At 36.8% G+C, this 7,527-nt stretch overlaps 1 protein-coding gene across 1 annotated transcript in view; it reads left to right on the top strand.

Annotated features, from left to right (window-relative positions):
• The first annotated feature begins 733 nt into the window (after positions 1-733).
• Positions 734-7,527, top strand: part of ZNF366 (zinc finger protein 366) — a 33,570-nt gene continuing 26,776 nt past the window's right edge. Inside the window, exon 1 of the mRNA XM_057363773.1 lies at positions 734-823. The gene's annotated coding sequence lies outside the window, so the exon portion shown is untranslated. The remainder of the gene's footprint in view (positions 824-7,527) is intronic.

The raw sequence follows: 7,527 nt of genomic DNA, 5'->3' as shown, positions 1-7,527 counted from the left end.
AACAAAGTATCAAATCTGTTCTAGAACATAGCACATTGGTTTTGTTTGGATAAACATCTTCTATAATGCCATTCTTTGAGATCAATTACTTGTTGCTGCACCACCAGTATCAAGCTATGATGCATGATATTTTTCTGTCCCCTTTCATCCCCCTTTATTTTCCTCCATGACATTCTATAAATATCCAATGTGCTATTTTCTTGTGAAAGAGGGGTTTTAGGCATTTTTTTTTACCTATATCACCATGGAAACAAGATCTGTGTATACATCTATGATCAGTGTTTCTCTAGAGTAAAAGCCTTCTATTATCTATGCAAGCTTAGGGCTAATTGTTTTGCATAAGATATGGGTGTCTTATTCCTACCGACTCCTTCGGAAATTCATTACATGTAGTTGCACATAACAAGCTGTAAAGAAGGTTTTATGAAGCCAATAATGCAGATATAATACTTGAGGAATTCCTTTTGGATTGGATATATTTATTTTTCCAAACATTTTGTTTGAGAGAAAATGAGATTGCTATCTGCTGTTTCCTTATTTTTTTGCAGGAAAGCAAAGGGTTGTTGACTTCCTCTCCCCTCCCTTCCTTCCTTCTTTCTGAAGGTACTGTACTCATCTGAAAAAAAAAAAAAAAAAAAGAGAACGAAATGATTGTTCCTGTTCTCCTTCTTAAGTCATTTGAAACATTGTCCCTGATAGTTTTCTAAGTTTACTGCAATCTCTGCACGGGGTGGGGAGGGAGACAGAGGGAGAGAGACACAGATATTACAAACATGAGAGCAGGTAGAGTTTAGGGCAAGACTCCTTCCAGCTTCAACAACTGGTAAGTTAAGTAAAATGTTTTATTGGTTAACTCTTTAGAAGTGCAATATATATGTATTTGCTTTTGTATTAAGAAAAGGCATTAATCAGATACACATTTAACTGATAAAAGAATAACAACCATATGCATTAACAAGCAGTCTATTTACGTTATAGATACCTATAGTCTTTTTTTTTTAGATACTGGTGCTATTACCATGTTGTTTAAGCTATGCAGATAGGAAAGTATTTTCCAATGAGGTTGATAATATTCATAACATAGTCTGCCGTGAATTTTGCATATAGAAGTTCTGTTAGCAGAATCTTGTTACAGGATTCACTACATCCGAATAATTTCAGCAAGATTCACTGGGCCATTGCTGAAAAACAGAGAGGAGCTGTGTCATATGCAAATCAATGTATTTCCTTTATCATCTGCCAGTACTGAAGTGTGGTCCAACACACCAACCTGTGCTATACTGGGAGAAGAATTACTGGGACTGTTTTTGTTCCCTTCAAACTGCATTGTCTTTAGGATTACACATGTTTATCTCTACTYGTCTGTGTATATGATTAGTCTAGGAGCAATGACACTTAAGAGGAGGTAAGATGGTTCCTGGMTCACACTTGGAAAAAAAKAAAACAAAAGTTCATGTTGTGTAGTACATAGCAACACTGAGGCTGATCACCCATATCAGTAATAGGAAGGACTCAACTGTTTACTTTGTAGACATCAATAATGTTTTTCATGTCGGTCATAAATGCATCAGAACGATCAGGATTGCCCTGTGAAATGAGTGATTGAATGCAAGAGTATGTTTCAAATATTAAATGAGAATAATNCCCCCATCTTTTACAGAAGCAGAATGCAGAGAGGGGCAAGAATTAGGACAGGTGACCATTTCTTTGCAGAAGGAGAATTTGTTCATCTTACAATTCAGTATTTCTTCAAGCTGCTGCTCTCTAAAGTGCAGGGCTCTCTGCAGGATGTCCAGAGCTGAGACAGAGAGGCTACAAAACGCGGACAGATATTAGAGAGGGCTTGCAGGCAGCTCCAGCTGCCCTGCTCCAGCTCCTGCTCCTGCCAGGGTACCTGGGCTCTGCTTCCTCCCTGGGAGAGCTTTTTGCTCTCCGCCCTCACTGAAACAACTAGTGGAAAGTGCGCTGTGCCTCCCTCTATCCAGAGTCTTTTTGCAATTCCTTTTTCTACAAGAAGGAATGATCTACCACAAATTCACCCAGTTTCTGGGTAAGTTATAGATTCCTTTTGCTTTGGGAGCAGCCAAAAGGGGTTATGCAAAGGTGATGGAAATAACTTGTTTMTTGAACTCCTAAGGTTCTGCCATTCAGTCTAGTTTGGTACCAGTTAATACTTTATTTGGTTATACTTAACCCATAAAAATTTTATAACCTGCTAATAACAAAYGTATGCCATGTCTTGTCATGAAAACAATTTGCCACATCTTCCACTTGGAATATCTGGGTTTATTTTTGCCTAAATATACACTGATTCAAATTAAAGAGATGATTTGGACAGCCATTTTGACAGTTACATGTCAAACACCTGGAATATCAGTTTTTGCATCGAATGAGACATTTAGAAAACTTCCAAACACACACAAAAAAGTGCATRAGCTCTGTGTAGTGGTATTTTGCTCAAACTGCAGGGTGCTGTCTGAATTCCAGCTTTTAAGTTTTGGTCTGGTTAGTTGAGAAATTTGCCATCTAAGTAAGAGCAAGCTGCAACCTTTAGGGGCAGATTTGGTTTCTGAAGGTGATAAACATTTGTGTATTCTTGGTTAAGATAATGTATAAAATAATTTCTTGTATAAAATCAATTCTKCTCTGAGACATGGTCTGAAATATGTAAATAAGTTCATTCAATTCAGAGTAGGAGAACAAAATCAGTACCTACTATTTTAAAACCCAATCCCCAATAATGAGCAGAGAAAGAGGATTTTTCAAGGAATGTTTAGTAATTTGACAGTAACAAACAGACCTTGAATTTTGAACTTCATTCTTAGATTTTACCTATTAGGTTTACTTTCCTTCAAAGAATACATTTTTTGCAATCCTTTGGAGTTAACTTGTTTTCACTTTGCATAATTTATTGCCAGAACAACTGTAACATGATTTAGTATAACAGGAGCCTGCAACAGAACTACTATCTTTCTTGAGGTGTCAGGAAGATGATTTTTTCTGCCTGATATATTATTCTTTTCCTATATCACTGAGGTATTTACAAGTAGACAAATGTATAGCTTCAGTCTGGATGGAGTACCAGCTTAAAATGATAAAAAATATTGGCATTAGAAACCAAGAATAAAAAAAAAAGGGACAGATTGTCTCACTCTTTTAAGCAAAAAGACCTTTTTTAAGCAAAAGGACTTTTTCTTAAAGTCTTACTGCTTCTATTGCTAATAGCCATATTTATGTATATAACATACATAAGTAAATGGTCAGTCAGTATATGTATTTCTTAAAAGATTATTTGAAGCCATTATTTCCATCTGATGTGTTCTCAATTATAATGAAGTAAAAAATAGAAAAATGTTGCTTTTGTATAGAAATAAAAAAATAAAGCTATACAAGTAATGGTAGAGAGGTTACAGAAACAATTGGTAGCCCGTGGAAATCTCAAGTTAACAAGTCTGGTTCAAAAAGAATAGAAACCAAGAAAAGTCTTTTTGTGAATGWCAATTGCCTTTTTATATTTAAGACCAGCTTCTTTAATGGTGTAAACTACTGAGACTTTTTGGATACAGAATRATAGCACTGAGTTATATTCCTGGTAACATTTTGTCATACCTAATGCRTATTTTTGAACAGGAAATAAGTTGAATCTTTGAATCTCAAGGAGGGTTTTTTTAAAATTGCTTTTCATTCTTAAAAACAAGCTCATCAACAAGAGCCTTGTTTTAGGACTATCTGGGTGAGGAGTAGACAGTGGTGATGTAAAAGACATGATGTGCATCTCACAGATAAACATATTGTCAATTGTTTAAGGTGATGTTCCTTGTAGTACCAAAGAGATATACAGGATTTAGAGCAGGATAAACATGAGGGGATGAATCATGGGARCAGCTCAAGACAAGCCCCATATACTGGGGCAGAAGTGTATGGATTACCTCAGACAGTACTTGTGTTGMTTACAATCTTTGAAATTGCAAAGACTCAGTGGTGCAGGAAGATGTCTGAGTGGACCGCTCMGCTACTATAGATGAGTGAGCAGAATGGTTCCACAAGAAAAAAAACAATAAAGGCTGCATAAGGTAATAGGGCTTTTCTGTGGCCGTGGTTAAAGGACACAAATCAATGGTGTGCGAGGCAATGGTGTGTAAGGGAGCACCTTACCTTCTAGTTGACAAAAAATGATCCATGGTTTCTGAGCAMCAGTGCATGTTCTTCAGTAGCAATTGAACCAAACAAACTGCTCCTTCAAACAGACCCTATAGGTGGTGTGAGACCGAAAACAGAGAGTTGTCAAATTATTCTTTTGTTGATGGACTGATTTTATAACCCAACCAAATTTAAAAAATAAACCACAATTAAAACCAAATAGTTACTTTCTTCTCAGGTGCTGTAGTTTTCCACAATCTAACTTTCGATGTCAGAAGACTACTGAAAAGAAAGGAATTTCATCTTGGGAAGAAAGAATTATAGAAACACTAATAATGCAAAGCCTTTGAAAAGTCTGGGAGAAAGAGACTAAAGTTTACTTGGGATTTTTTTCCCTAAAAATCTGATATTCTGAAACTGATACTGCAGTTTCCATCACTGTAAAAGGCAGTGGCATTTTATGAATGATATTCAGTTTTTTACCCAATGAAGATGCCTAAGTTAATCCTCAGCAGTTATTTAAAATATGCKTTGAGTTGCATGCTGGATGTGTGTTTTTTGTTTATGTCTGTCTGGCAGGGACCATCCTTCTTGCTTGGCTTCTAAAACACTAAAGAGCCAGTAAAAAACATTACTTAATGTTTGGTTTCGTTCCTTCTAAACTTAAAAACTTTTTGACTTGCTTCTGTAAACAAATGGTTTCATATATATTACTCTGCTCTTGCTGAGCAAAACACAGCATTTTCCTTCTTAACCAACATTTAATCTTCTGTGAAAACTTCTAACATCACTGGTAATAATTAAGCTAAGTAATCATGTAGTAAAAGAAAATATTTTTGTGCTCTGTAGGTTATGGGAAGAAATTATGTGAAAAAATGTTGGATTTTTTTACTTTCATTTCTTATTTCCGGCTTTTTATGTTACAAAAAGCACTATCAATTATTTAAATGAAAGATGAAAATTCCACTGTATTTTTAATCTCTCTTCCTTCCCTCCCTTTTCTACTATGACAGCTAAAACAATAACTTATTTTCCTTCTGCTTTGTGGGTGTGCAGGACTTAATTTGATTTAAAGGAAAAATCTTAGGGTAAAAAGTGTGTTTTCTGAAAACCTATTTTCCCCTTGCCAATCTCCTAAAAAGTAAACCTGGAAACACCCAACKTTTCATCTGCGTGTACTCATTGGAAGCACTAGAATATTGAAAAATTCGTATTTGAATTTAGTAAAAGCTACAAGGTGAATTGAGTCTCCTGCATGGATAACATCACCTTTTGCTAAGAGCTAGAGGGAGGAACAACCAATTTGAAATTGAAAGCAAGGCTGTGAGAAGGAGCATACATTTCTAGTTGTTTTTCTTGGATGATGCTGTACTTGAATGGATACTAATGCACAGCAAGTAGTCATCACCCTTGCAGACCTCTGTCTGGAGGCCTGATGAAGAATAGATGCCACCTAATTTTCCTACAGGGAAGAATTTTGAAGGTTGGTCTTCCCAGAATGGAGGAGCAGATGTGGTGGCTTTGGGAGAGAAGCATGTGGCTTTGCTCTTTCTTGGGGAGCAGCTTATTCTGACAAGCCCCTCTGATAAGCCCCAAGRGTGTTGGCTGGGAAGGACACTTTGACTTCTAGTCTTGCTTTTTGCTAGTTTATTGCTATTCCTGACCATGAAAGAGCCACTTACACTTCAGTCTTCCCTGTTTAGGGTTGCAATGTAACTGTTGGACTCCTTCTGCAGTGATGAAAGACTTTCTGTTTCATGGTGGGCTTTATGCTGGACCTGCCACTAARGGCTTTGTATACTGTAAAGAATTTGTGCTCTTAGCAACATGCAATACACTAGATTTAAACCAAACTTAGATTTTAAAGGKATCCAGGAAGAATGTACTGGAATGTAGTGACTATTTCAGGTTTAGTTGTTTCTCTGAGAGGCTTTCTAAAGCATGTAGTGTTTCAGCTTGGTGCTTCAGCTCCAGGTAAAAATTATTTTAAGAGCCTTATCTGAAAAGRTGGTGTCTGTCATACAACACTTCCAGTTAGCATGATATTTTTCTACTTGCATTTTCTTAAAAGTGTTTGGAGTCCATGTGTAATGAAAAYAGTATCAGGAGGTGAAATGGGAAGGGATGGCCTGGTTTTAGAGCATCTGTCAGCTTCTGGGGYGCAGCAGAAGTTGTTTGAACCACCTGGTAGGCAGGAGCCCACACTAGGGTCGGTTCCTTAGAGCAGATTCCTGAAGCTGTGAAGATCATCCTGTACTTGTACAAAACCATTATCCTGTGATAGGAATTCCAGAAAATTGTAGAGGGTCTCCTGGAAGAGCAAGCTGACGAGAATCTGTTGTTCACAGATTCACCAGAAATTAAACCMCTCCATTTATGAATATGCATGAAAWTTTTTTCCTATAGAACTACAGAAAGGAATCACACCAGCATGAATGCTGTATCAAACAGTTTTCCTGCATAATGCTGCACTTACAATAYGAAGCTACCACGATTTCTAGAAGAATTCTGTATGTCTGTAGGCAACATTTTATCAGGATGTCACAGAAAGTCACACACATCAGAGAAATGGTGCTGACCAACTCTTCTTTCCTCTGCCAGAAAAATGGAAATACTAATCTTTCATTCCAAGTGTATTTATTGATTTTTGTCACATCCCACAGAAAGTCAACCCCACCTAAAATTCAGCCACAGGTAAAGACTGCTATTTAATGGTATCACTGGATTCTGCAGGAAAATGATCTGGACTCAGGGTTCACMTTAATGACTTGCTGTAAAGATTTTCACTAGTTTGTTTCCTGCTAAAAAGCAATGAGCAGGCTTCCACTGGAAGGCACTGAATGTGTTTAAGACTGTGAGTCATAACAGAATTCATGGGATAATGCAACCATGCTCAGACGAGAGCCTTACCTGTTATTCTTCTCAAAAGACAGCAATTATTCCTATTACATTTTCCAGCGTTTTCTATGTGATATTTGTTTTTTTCCAGGGAAAAAGTACTGGGTAGAATGATTGGGGGTGGTGTTGTGTAGTTGTGGGCAGGGATTGATGGAGATAATTATGAGATGATCACAATACAAGGCGATTTCTCACAAAACTTCAATATATAATGCTGGTTGACCATTCTTAGTCATGCTGTAGAGTCACAGTGATTTGATAGGGTCTTTTGTTTTACTTTCCTTTGTGATGAAAATCTGAACTGAGTTAGTATCCCGAGCAAGGCTTTGTCGTCACTCAGGGTGAAGGATTAATACTAGAGTGGTTTGGGAAATGTTCAGAATTAAAAAAAAGTTTGATTTTCTTCTCACTCTTTTCCTTTCTTTATTTGTTTTTAATTCTTTGTGGGTTAATTTATTTTTTGTTAGTTTGGTTTGGTCTGTTTTTTGG

The sequence above is a fragment of the Malurus melanocephalus genome, unplaced genomic scaffold, assembly GCF_030028575.1.
Source record: "Malurus melanocephalus ecotype Western Australia unplaced genomic scaffold, MMel_1.1 scaffold_31, whole genome shotgun sequence".
Lineage (NCBI taxonomy): Eukaryota > Metazoa > Chordata > Aves > Passeriformes > Maluridae > Malurus > Malurus melanocephalus.
This window is presented reverse-complemented; position numbering and strand designations above follow the sequence as displayed.